General features: G+C 34.7%; 1 long non-coding RNA gene across 1 annotated transcript in view; it reads left to right on the top strand.

Annotated features, from left to right (window-relative positions):
* The window catches only part of LOC115837555, a 121260-nt gene extending 108762 nt beyond the window's left edge, over window positions 1-12498 (top strand). The window contains exons 4-5 of the long non-coding RNA XR_004032566.1: window positions 10267-10355; window positions 12281-12498. This is a non-coding gene — a long non-coding RNA (uncharacterized LOC115837555). The remainder of the gene's footprint in view (window positions 1-10266; window positions 10356-12280) is intronic.
* The last annotated feature ends 940 nt before the right edge of the window (window positions 12499-13438 follow it).

The raw sequence follows: 13438 nt of genomic DNA, 5'->3' as shown, positions 1-13438 counted from the left end.
AAATGTCTCACATACACTAAAAATGTCCTTAGAGTCAGAGAGTTGCACTCAGCTCATTTTAACTTCCACTTCCTCAAAAGTAAATAGGAGAGCCCATCATGGCCAAATTAATGCATAGTACTATGCAGAGCCCAGGCCTTTGACCCCCTGGAAGTTCAAAAATTACTGACATGAGGCAAATTAATAGAAAAAGCATATAAATTTATGTGTTTATGAGGGAGCCTTCAGAACGAAGACCCAATCACCCACTGAGATTCGGAAGCTTATTTCCCATCTTGACAAAACAGGTCCTGGGAAGTGGGAGAAGAGGGATTCTGTTGAGAGACAGTAAAGATTGCTGGGGAGAATGAATGGACAGGGAACAGAGATTAACTGGTAAGTAGATCTCTTTGGAATTTGCATGAGTCTGAAAGATAGCCATGATCTCATGCGTGCTCAGATGTGGTTACATTCTTGGTCTTCTTTTCTGCAATAGATAATTAGACAACAGGGAGGGGAGGAAAACAGTTGTTCCCATTGGTCATAGAGAAAATTCAGAAAACAACTTTGTCCTTTCTTTCTCCTTTTTATACTGTTTTATCCTTTTTATCCTATGCTTTGGGACAGATATGTGTGTTGGAGAGGCAGAGGGGAGTGTCAGAGGGACTTCGAGGCTTCTTTAGTCCAGTATGTCAAAATATCATATTTTTAGGTACTGGTTTCTGAGCTCCAAGAGTACTTCCAGCAATGTAATAATTTGTCTCCCTTTAAACCTAACATTGTTTAGATAATTGTTCACATTTTTTAGTGGAAGTGGGGAGAAACCGATTTCAGTAAATTGTTATTTAAATCATGCTATAGTTTGAACATATGTGCCTCCCGAAAATTTATATGTTGAAATCTAACCCCTCAAATCACGGTAATGAGATGGAGTTTTTGGAAAATGACTAAGGAATGACAGTGGAGCCCTCAGGAAAGCAATTAGTGCCCTTTAAAAAAGGCTCAACAGAGCCCCCTGATGCCTTTCTGTCATATGAGGACACAGCAAGAAAGCATCTGTGATGCAGAGAACAAGCCTTCACAAGACATCAACTCTGCTGGAGCTTGACCTTGAACTTCCCAGCCTCTAGAACTGTCAACAGTGAATTTCTGTTGTTTATATACTACCCAGTCTAGGGTATCTTGTTATAGCAGCCCAAATGGACGAAGACAAATTGCATAAGATAAATATTAACTAATATTTTTTCCAATTTTTTATTGCAATAAAATAGACATTAAATAGAACTTACCATTTTAAGCAGCTTTAAGTTTGCATTTCAGTGGCATTAAGTATGTCATATTGTGCACCTATCACCATCTTCCATTTCCAGATCTTGCAATAATGAAACTCTACACCCATTAAAGACTAACTCCCCATTCCTCCCTCCCCTAGGCCCTGGCAACCAGCATTATACTTTCCGTCTCTACGATTTTGACTACTCTAAGGACCTCATATAAGTGAAATCATATAGCATTTACCCCTTTTTTTTGACTGGCTTATTTTACTCAGCATAATAACCTCAGGGTTCATCCATGTAGCATATGTCAGAAGTTCCTTCCTTTTTAAGGCTGACTGATAAGGAGGAATCTACTTCTGTCATTTTGCTATTTGTTTTCTATATGCCTTATGGCTGTTTTGCCCTTTATTTCTTGTATTACTGTCTTCTTTTGTGCTTAGTTGATTTTTTTTGTAGTGAAATATTTAAACTCCTTTCTCATTTCCATTTGTGTATATTCTATAGCTATTTTCTTTGTGGTTACCATGGGGATTACATTTAACATCCTAAAGTTATAACATTCTAATTTGGATTTATACCAGCTTAACTACAATACCATATAAAAATTGCTCCTCTACATCTTTCTCCCCACTCCTTTCAGTTTTTGATGTCACAAAATTACATCCTTATACATTGTGTGTTCAAAAACATAAACTTATAATTTTTCAAAATGCATTAGTCTTTTAAATTATGTAGAAAGCAAAATGTGCATTTGCAAACTGTTGTTACAATAATACTAGCTTTTATACTAATAATTGCCATATTTAAAATATATTAGGCTCTTAATATATTCAAGAGGGGGATGTATAGCTACTACTATGTTAAGAGCTAAAAATGACCATGACCACAATTAACCCCAATTTACTATCCAGTCCTTCCCCTGGAAGTTGCAAACCTTCAGTGCTCTCCAGAGTTCCCAAATTGTTACAGCTGAAAGATTTTACCAGTGCAATTGTTGTCTAGGTGGGGAGAGAGAACCCTGGTGCTTCCCATTCTGCCATTTTCTCTGATTCTTACTGTTAAAAAATATCCAAATACTTTAAAAATACAAAGAGCAGAAAATGAGTGTCTCCTTGCATTCCTTGCCCCTGATATTCCTCTGCATCTTCATAGCTTTGATTATATTACAGTTTACTGTTTGGTGTATGTTTTCCCAGAAATTTTGTCTATGCTTTTATATGAACATTAGTACATCATTCTTTATTTGGATAAACTGTTACACACTACATTTTTATATTGTGTAGTGAAAAATTATCCTTACCAAGGAGGAGTCTGAACTTCACGCTTGGCTTCTGGTAAGAGATCTCTAGGCCCTAGAACGTCATGCCTAATAGGAGTGTCTTTATTTGCCTTTGGGGGCTTTGGCCACTGGACAGTCTAACAATGTGATTTACGATGGGGACTTTCGGCTGTGACATATAAATTCCAAACTCCAGAGGAACTGATGACCAAAGGTATTAGCCAAATTTCCAGGAAGGGCTTGAGATTTAAGGTGAGTCATGCAGGTAGTATGTGACTGAGCTCCAATAAAAACTCTTGACACCCAGACTTGGGTGAGGTTCCTTGGTTGACAATACTCTGTGCATATTGTCATATAAGGTGACCAGGAGGAGGCAATGCCATCCATGACACCACAGAAAGAAGACAATTGAAAGCTCCCTTTTTGGATCCTTCTTGGATTCTAGCCTATGTGTCTCTTCCCCTTAGCTGACTGTAATCTCTATCCTTTTTCTCTAATAAATTGTATTGTGTGTACAATTACTTTCAATAAATTCTATGAGTCCATTAAGCTAATTATTGAACTTAAGGGTGGTTGTGGAAACATTTGTAAACTTCTAATTGACATCACAAGTGAGGATGGTTTTGTGTGGGAACTGTGCTCTCAAACATTATAGCTTAGATAACTCCAGGTACACATAAATATGGATCTGCTTGTTACATGAAAGGTTAGGTACAGAATTTAAAAAGTTTCATTTTTGGCCCAGTGAGGTGGCTCACGCCTGTAATCCCAGCACTTTGGGAGGCCAAGGCATGGATCACGAGGTCAGGAGATCGAGACCATACTGGCTAACACAGGTGAAACCCCGTCTCTACTAAAAATGTAAAAAATTAGCCGGGCGTGGTGGCGGGCACCTGTACTCCCAGCTACTTGGGAGGCTGAGGCAGGAGAATGGCGTGAACCCGGGAGGCGGAGCTTGCAGTGAGCCGAGATCGGGCCACTTCACTCCAGCCTGGGCAAGAGAGCAAGACTCCATCTCAAAAAACAAAAACAAAAACAAAAAGTCTCATTTTTTCTCTTTTCCAAAAAATGTATTTACTATCTCTATTTATGTTTCTTTTCTTTCTTTTTCCCTTTCCTTTCTTTCTTTTTTAATAAATTGTAGAATTAGCTTGTCATAGGTGACTAAGAATTTGGTTAGCATCATATTTGGGACAACAGTGAATTTGTTTTTTAACACAGGAACATTTATAGATGTGGCATAATATTTACTTTTTCCATTCGTGAATTTTGTATGTCTATTTACTTTAGTCTTCTTTTATGTCCTTTGGTGTACTAAGTATGCTAGGTACATTACTAGACATTTTAAATTTTTGTTGCTAATTCAAGTGATATTTTCCCTTTACTTTTTCTTATTGTTTATTTCTGTTGTATAAAGTAGTGGGGGTTTCTTGTATTGATCTGTTGTATTGATTTTTTTGTATGGATCTTTTATATCCAGCAATGATAATAAAAGCCAGTTATTAATTTTAAGAAATTTTCAAGTCAATTCTCCCAGATTCTTTTTTTTAGAGACACATCTCATTTGTAAATCCTTAAAGTTTATTTAGCTTTCTCAAATATATGTGCTTTTTATTTATTTTTTCTGACTTACTTCATTGTCTAGGATATCCAGAAAGATAATGATAAATGACAGTGACAATTGGTGCTAGAAAACTAAATGTTTGTGTTCCCCCAAAAATTCCTAAGTTGAAGCCTGATTCCTCATGAAATGACATTTGGAAGTGGGGCCTTTGTGGGGTAATTAGGTCATGAGATTGAAGCTCTCATGAATGAGATTAGTGTCCTTACAAGAAGAGACACAGGAGAGCTTGTTTCTTTTTCACCATTTGGAGAAACCAGGAAGTGGGCCGTCACAAAAATCTGATCATGCTAGCACTCTGATCTTGCATATCCAAGCCTCCAGAATTGTGAGAAAAGAAATATTTCTTGTTTAAACCACCCAGTCTTTTGTATTCTTGTTATAGTAGCCTGAACTAAGACAGTTAACATCTATAATTTGTTCCTGAGTTCAATGTAATTTTAAAAACTATTTACCCTTAAGTTTTGCTGGGAGATTCTGATATACAGATATTATCAAATAAATAGTTTTCTTCTTTTGCTATTTGCTAATATATTTTTTAAACAAATATTACATCAAATGTTTTTTTCATCTGTTAGTTTTTTTAATTCATGAATGCAGTGATACATATTATAATTTTCTTAATTTAGAACTCTCTTTGTATTCCTTGGAAAGAAGTCCTTCTTGATCAGAATACATTATTTCTTGTCCATTTTTGTTGTTAATACTCATGCTTGTTTTGCGATATTACTTGAGAAACTTTCCAACCTTTTATGTACTCTGAAAAGTTGATGTTGGGACATATTGGCATTTTGTCTCTCTTTTGATTATAACAGTTGTGGAGTATTGAAATATATTTATTTGTAGCATATATCTGTCTGCAAAAATGTATGTATGCAAAAGTAAATACTTTTCTAAGAACAGACATGACCAGTTAGGCTGTGTACATACAAAATATTCAAGTATTAAATGACTCTGACAGTGAGTTGTAAAATCTAAGGTTAGTCAGTAACACATCAGTGTGTCTCTGTTGAACCATAGCTCCTTCTGTGCTAGGCACAGGAGTGAAAATAAATATGAAAGTTGTTGCTGGCACATTAACTGACTTCTTACTCAGGAGGGCTGTGCGTTACAGATGGAGTAACTTAGCAATAGCCTTGGTAATATGAGATTTGGTGTTAATGATCAGAGCCTTCAAGTGTCATATTCCTTGATTCTAGTATTTATCATATTTAACTAGAATTTAACATCTCCCCTTTATCTACCCAAAACACTCCTTTCCTGTGTTTTCTAAGTAAATGGCATCCAACAATTATCATTAGAACTGGGAATCATTTGTAACTTCTACCTTTCCCTTATGTGCATATTGCACTGATCTCAATTTCGAGAGTTCTACCATTTAATCTCTTGGAAATCCCTTTATTTTGCATTAATTTACTCTTAGGTCTTTATAGTTTCATTTCTTACTGTCATAGAAGTTGTTAAATAAATACCACAAAGAAATTGGGGGCAGGGACTTAAAAATTATAATACAAACATTATCTGATCCTAAAAGTTTGCTACAAATTGCTCATAAAATTTCTGAGCCTAACATTTGTGTAGGCAGATCCTAGGATATCTTTTCATATTTTTATGGTTATTATTTAATTCAGGTTTTTGAAGTGTTGTTGAGCCAACTTTTTAAAATTATACATTATATTTCTAGGTTTCTAATAATTACTTTTGATTTTGAAGCTTAATCTTTTATTCAACAGTGTTTAGGGTTTATTAATATTTGTATTCTCTATCTGATCAAAATCCAATCTGAGTCTTTGCAGTTATACTTAATGGGAAATTTCTCTTCCATCTGCCTCTGCACAATTTTCTATGTAATAATCGTCTTGGACTTCAGATTCATGTGTTATCATTGATACTGCACATCAACATTTATTAAAACTTCACTGTTTTTATTGGAGTTTTCACTTTGCATCCTCTCTTAAATTTCACATATTATTTTTCTTGATTATATTTCACTTTGCCACAGAAATTCTTCAATTATGTCTTAATAGGTAATAATTTGCTCATCTATTGACCAAAATGTTGGCTAAGTATAGAATGCTTGTTTCAAAAGTATTTTCTATGTTTTTTTTTTTTTCAAAAGATTGAAGATATTACTCCATCCATTCTAGAATATAGGCACCCCTGAGAAATCTAACACAAATCTCTTTAAAAGTTTTTGTAATTTGATTATTTTAAGGGTAGATTTTAGAATTTTTTTTCTTTATTCCTTGAGTTCTTAGGTAAATCAGAATATGTCTATTTTTTTTTAAGATTCATGTTATTTGGCACCCAGTGACAATTTAAACATAAGATTTGATGTTGTTTTTAGCTCAGTGGAAGGGTTTTCTATTATTTCCTTTCTTTGATTATCTGACTTCTTTCATTTGGAACTCCCTTTAGATGGAAAATGGGTATCTTGGATTGCTCTCTGTGAAGCTTCATGTATTTACACTTTAAATTTTGTTGTCATGTTGCTCTTTATTAATTGCGACTTAATAGGATTTATTTTTCAGATCATTAATTTGTTATTTAGCCATTTCCTTTTTCTATTTAATCTTTCTTCTAATTTTTATTTCTAATTTTAGTTGCTGTTTTTATTTTAGCCATTTATTCTATAGCACAGACACTTTATACTTATCATTGCAATTGCAATGAAAATTGTTAATCATATTTAGTTTTCCTCTGAAGCTGTTAATTAAATTATTATGAAAATTTCTGTTTTTTCTTGAATTTTATTTTTTTCCAAAATCAACTCTTCTTATTTATCTTGGTCACTCTATTTTAGTTTATTTCTTTTCTTTTTATTCTTTTTGTTTGTTTGTTTGAGATGGAGTCTCACTCTGTCACCCAGGCTGGAGTGCAGAGGCGTGATCTCGGCTCACTGCAACCTCCGCCTCCTGGATTCAAGCGATTCTCCTGCCTCAGCCTCCCAAGTAGCTGAGACTACCGGCATGCACCACCATGCTCAGCTAATTTTTGTATTTTTAGTAGAGATAGAGTTTTGCCATGTTGGCCAGGTTGATCTCGAACTCTTGACCTCAGGTGATCCGCCCGCCTCAGCCTCCCAAAGTTCTGGGATTACAGGTACCAGCCACTGCACCTAGCCTATTGCTTTTCTTTAAAAGTCTAGTGGCACTTGTCTGCCAATCTGATTTAGGAATGAAGGACTAGGGAGATTAGTAAAGGCAATGAAAGGCATTTTATTTCCAGAGATGTAAGTCTGTCTATCACCAACATTCCTCTCTTCTAACTGCTTGGGCTGGCTGCGACATTTCTATTTTCATGGGAAGTGCAACAGGCAAGCTTCACTTGAAGGTGTGTTGGGGAAAATGGTCATGGAAAGACTGAGAACCTTACCCCACACTTCTACCAATTGCAAGAATAAGGAGGTTTGCCTTGGCTCTGAAGCACTTTAGATTATTTTCTTTCTGTCAGGGCCACCTTTCTTTGCTTTCCAACCCTATGCCCGCCCTGCACCTTCACCGTAACTCGTCGCAATCTGAAGTTGACTGAAGCTTTGCTCTGCTCTTCTTTATGAGCCCCATGCCCACACTAGGAAGAAAGAAGACATGTTAAGTTTTAAAAAGCATGTAGTTGTTTTCAGGTGATTTCTCTAGGATCCTCTCTGGCTTTTTGAGCAACCTGACTCTGAGTCTTGAGAATCATTTATAATTATTTGAACTTAGATTCCAATTTTCCTCATATTTGTGACATTATTTGGTTTCTAGTCACAGTCTATTATATTTTTATTCACTTTTCGGGTGGTCCTCAGATTTTCTGTTAAAAGAACAGAAGATTTTTCATTTTATTCCATTGATATTCTGTATTTAATCTATTTAAAAATATTCTTCTATAATTCAAAGAATTTTATGAAGAATTTATGATTATGCTGTATCTGCATTTTTCATCTAATTTTTATGATTGTCAATTAATTAAAAGTGGATAATTTACTTCTTTATGTTTAAAATGAAAAATCTTTTATAAGCATTAACCATTCTATAACTTTATTACATTTGTAGTTAACTTCTATTTCATAATTTTTCTGTCATTCATAAATAATGTTGGCCATTGGGTTATTAAGGGTTCTCCAGAGGAATAGAACCAATAAGATATGTGAATATACAAAGAGAAAGCCTTACTTTAGGAATTCCTCATTTTAAGGAATTGGTTCATGTGATTGTGGGGGCCTGGTAAGTATAAAATCTGCAGGGCAGGCTCGCAGGCTGAGACCCAGGAAAGATACAATGTTGCAGCTAGAGTTCAAAGACACTTTGGAGGCAGAATTCCCTCTTCCTCTGAGGATCTCAGTCTTTTTCTCTTGAGGCCTGCAACAGATTGGATAAGGTCCATCTACATTATGGAAAGTAATCTGCTTTACTCAAAGGCTATTGACTTAAGTGATAATCTTACCTAAAAAGTACCTCCATAAGAACGTCCAGACTGGCATTTGATTGGATATCTGTGTTCCATGGCTTAGCAAAGTTGACACATAGAATTAACCATTAAGTCATACATATTCACTAATATATAAATTATAGTTATAATACATATGTATGATTTCAAAGTCTTGTTCAAAATGTATTTTAAAAGTTCCCAAATATTTCTTGAGTTTTGAATTAAGTATTTTAAGAAGATTATTTATTCCCAACAGAAACTCCTATGTCAGTATTAGTCAATTTCAAAATTTCAACCTATTACAACTATTGAATTTAGGCAACTCTTAGTGGACTAGTCTCAAGGTTTCTGGCTTAGCTTGTCATGATACCAGTCAATTGGATGGATTATAGAATTCTCAACAGAGATAACTAATACTGTAGAGGAGATTTCTGCTGTTTGTTGTTGCTTTTAAATTTCCATGAAAAAAATATGTCATTTGGGATAAATATGTTAGATAGTATTTTTGTCCTAACTCTTTATACTTTCCTTGTAACAGAACTTTAGGTCCATACACTTTGCCATGTGCCTTGCAGTAGAGTAGATAGAGAATATGTCTCCTTATTGACTTTGAGCTGGGCGATGTGCCTTGCTTTGGGTGATGGAATGTGCACTGGTTTGCAGCCAGAAGCTACAGTTGTATGATTTGGTTTACCCTCTTATGCTTCCCTTGTTTGATATTAGGAGAGAATGCTCTGAATAGTCTCTGTTTCAGAATGAGAAGTATGCAGAGAAGACCAAAACTGGACCTATAGTTTGAAGTAGAGCCCTGTTAGACTCTGATCCACAGACATATGCATAAGAAAATTCATTATTATTTTTTAAATCATTAAACTTTGGGAGTTGTTTCTTACACAATAACTTTACAAGAGCTGCCTAATATTGTAGGGAAAAAAAAACAGTTTTCATGTCACCGTTACTTGAATTCATTGGTATCACATTTTATCCACTTACTTCACAAATATATAGAGTGACTACTGCATGCCTGGGATTTTCCAGGGAAGTATTAGTACTTTCCTACTGCCAGGGATATTTCTTCTCCATTTTCACATAGGGTACAAGAAATCTACCAAATTAAATTGGATCCAGGTAGACCTGCTGTTGAAGAAAATAAATCTTCATATTATTTTTCCAGTGTAATGTTTTAGTCACTCTGTGGCCTAAAGGAAGAAAGCCAGATACAGAATATAATACTTTCTGATTAACAAAGTGACAATGGAATTTTAAACCTTTTATATACAAATGAAATTATAGATTGTGGGTAAGGACAGGTCAGGATAGGCCACAGTGACAAATGACTCTAAAATCTCAGTGGTCTACAAAAGCAGGGATTTTTCTCACTGACGCTGTGGGAACATCATAGGGTACTTATGGCTCTTCTCTGTATTGTCTTTTCTCTGGGCCTCAGGCTGGTGAAACATTCATATATAAAACATTGACAAATTCATAACAAAGGGAAACTGCATACTTGCTCAAAAAGCTTCTGTTTGAACTGGAATTTGTCATTTTAATTCTCATTTCATTGGTCTATTCTGTCATCAGAAGGTTATAAATTATAATCCTCCCCCAGGGAGGGCAGAAAACAATTGTTAATTATAATAGACTTTTTCCATGAAAAAACAATGTTTAATCTTATAATCAATAGTTAATTTCCATAGGAGGAGATTTTTCAGCTTTTGAAGTCTACATGCCTTCAAGGAAATTCTTCAAAAACAGCCAAGACATTTTATGATGAGCTACAGAACAGGTATAAATCTGATACAAATCTTAATCTAACAAGAAACAGAGTGTATTTTCATAATAACTCTAGGTCAAATGCCTTCTAAACATTCCTAAATTTTGTCTTTATCAGTGAGCAGTCCAGAATTTTGCTTCCTGCAATGTATCTGAGTCCACAGTATTCCACCAATTTTTCATTAACATTTGCTAATGAGATCTCTTATTAAGATCTCTGGTATAAGCATAATTTTTATTAGATAGGACTGAATTAAGGAATATGGAACTTAGAGGTTTTCTATTTTGACATGAAAGATTATAGGGATTATATATTTTTATCTTCTCAATGAAGCAACTAGCGAAATACCTGGCATAAAATAAGACTAAGAAAATCCCTCATCTCTGCCTACAATTGTACTTCCAGCTGCCTTTAAGGATCATTTAACCTTTATAAAACCTAAAGTAAGGCTTTACCATTTATAAAGCACTTTTCAAAAATTCAATTAATTCTCATTACAATCTTATGCCATATGTATTACTACTTTCGTTTCTTTATGGATGAATATATTGAGACTACAAAAGTTAAATAACTTTTGAAACATCAAATACCTTTAGCAACTATTTGCTAAGGGGACCTTTTTTCAAAATCCTATATGCTTCCCAGCACACCTGTTATAATGCCTAAAATTTGCTTTAAAACACTACAGTACTGTTATTGTGATAGTAGGTGTGTGATGGTTATTTAAATTCTAGCTCTAGATGTGATTAGGTGATACTGTCAGGACTTTAGGGTCTAAGGGTAGTCTGCTAGCAATGTGATAAAGGGCCTGGCTTCTGCCATTCCTGCTATTATTACATAATCAATAACTGATACTTTACTAAATGAACAGTAGGTGCAAAAAATAAGGTTTAATTAATAAAATTAATCTTATTAAATATCACAATTTATTTTTAAAAGGGATCTCACTTATAAAAGTGAAGATATTCAGGACATGCAATTTGACTACTAGCTTGCTTGTTCTGTGGACTCCTCTGGGATGGGATCTGTGATCTTGATACCCCAGCTGGTTCCATGTCTACTTATTAATTTGGGGAGGATTTCTGGATTGCATAATGCCAGATGGAGTCCTTGTCTCAGGAATTTTGCTGTATCTTCTTCAAAATGAGCTTAAGTGGTTGGAACACCCAAAGGACATAGATGTGGAATTTTTTCCAATGTAGACAACAGGTGGTACGAATCCATTCCGTGCCAGCATTGCTAATAAATAGGAATCTAATAAACGTCTGTGTGAGGAGCAGAATTGAGGAACAATATATGGTGTGTTTTATTTATAAACTGACAGCTAAGTTATGCAGCTTAGCAAACACTAGCCCCCATAGATTTTTCTGGTGGCTACTTTTATCTATGACCAGATTATCCTAGTACTCAATCACGCTGTGTATCTTCTCAACACTGTGCAGCATTTCTTCCTGAATGCTGTTCTCTGAAACCTGAGTTTACCTGTGTGCTAATATTGATGACACTGACTCAGTGAGTAGAGCATGGTTTTTGCAGGACCTTTAAGATGCTCTGGATAAGTATCTGAATTCTGAACATAATTGTGTAAGCTAGAAATTAATTCCTTAAGAGTGTTGCTTCGGAAACCTCTGCAGCACCCTTATTTTTTTCTATACAGCTATGGAGAATGAGAGATTCCTACTGCAGTTTTAAAAATTAATGTTACTTTTATGCAGCCAACACAAAGAAAATATTGAAACTTGGTAATAAAACAAGTGCTTAGCAATTATACAAAGCCCATCTTTAGACAGCTTTACAAATACCAGCTAATTAAATTTTACTAAAGACTATTTATTTATAATATAATAAACATATGGTGGAAATAAGAAAACAAAACATAGCCATAGAAAATAACACTCAAATCAAATGCTAATAGATTGAATTTTTCCTCCTCATAGGGTACATGCCCCACAGTCTTCAATACTTTTTATTATTGTTTCAAGAAAACTGGATAAATTCATTCTGAACCTCACAGACTTGAAAGTCATTGTTACCATGCCTTTGAGAATGCCTATAGTTATCATAGGCATCATCTCAAAGGAAAAGAATTCTTTAACTGTTATTGTATATGCAATTTTGAGTAAAAAAATCACGTTGCACTGTTATTGAAATTAAAGACACAAAGTAATTTTCCTGTGGTTTTTCACCTTAAATGGTTTGATGCTCCAATTACCACCATTTTTTATCTTTCTTGTTGTGCCTTCCAAACTGGCACTATTATTTTGATACTGAGTTTTTGTTAATAACAGGAAATAATTATCCAATTGTGCAGCCCGAATCTTTTTTTTTTATTTTTATGCTGCTTTGTGTGTTTGAAATCAGGTCTGTAATAGGAATTTAGAAACTTTGATTTGGCCTAATAACCTTGATTGCTAATTACTGTGTCAGTAAGTCCCAGGAGCTGTATGGATGGAGTAGGCGGTAAGTAGGTGGTACTATCATATTTTTGGCATTTTATAATAGAGTCTAATAAACTTTTCTTATTTTTCCTTTTTCAAGACTTTCTGACTTCCTAATATTATTATCCTCTCTTAAAACCTATTGGGGAAGACAGGCCAAGATAAATTAAAAGTGGTGAACTTGCCTTATCACCTGTAGGACAAAACTAGACCTCCTTAGCATGATATAGAAGACTTCTTAGGACTTTCATTTTCTGATTCTTATTGCTTATTCAGCCTAATCTCTCAATGCTGTAAAACTCGGATCTGGAACTCTAGTTACATAAGGAGTTCTTATGCTATTTTATGTCTTGATTCTTTAGCACAGCTTGCTTCTATGCATAAGGTAAACTTTTTTGCAACTGGTAAACTCCTAATCTTTCAAGATGACCTTGAATGTCTATTTTAACATTACCTGCTCAGGGAGATAATTATAAAGCCTATCCAGTAGATTTTATGATACTCTTTTCTGGGTCACATATCATTTTGGACAAACTTCCATTATGTTTCTATTTGTCTGGATTACCTTCCTGATTTATCTACTAGTCATTGAGCTCTCTGATGACAAATGTTATATTTTATTTCTCTTCATGTCTTTCATCACCTCTAGCACCTGGG

Source organism: Nomascus leucogenys, chromosome 12 (assembly GCF_006542625.1).
Source record: "Nomascus leucogenys isolate Asia chromosome 12, Asia_NLE_v1, whole genome shotgun sequence".
NCBI classification, from domain to species: domain Eukaryota; kingdom Metazoa; phylum Chordata; class Mammalia; order Primates; family Hylobatidae; genus Nomascus; species Nomascus leucogenys.
Note: the sequence above shows the minus strand (reverse complement) of the source record. Positions and strands in the feature narration are given on the sequence as shown.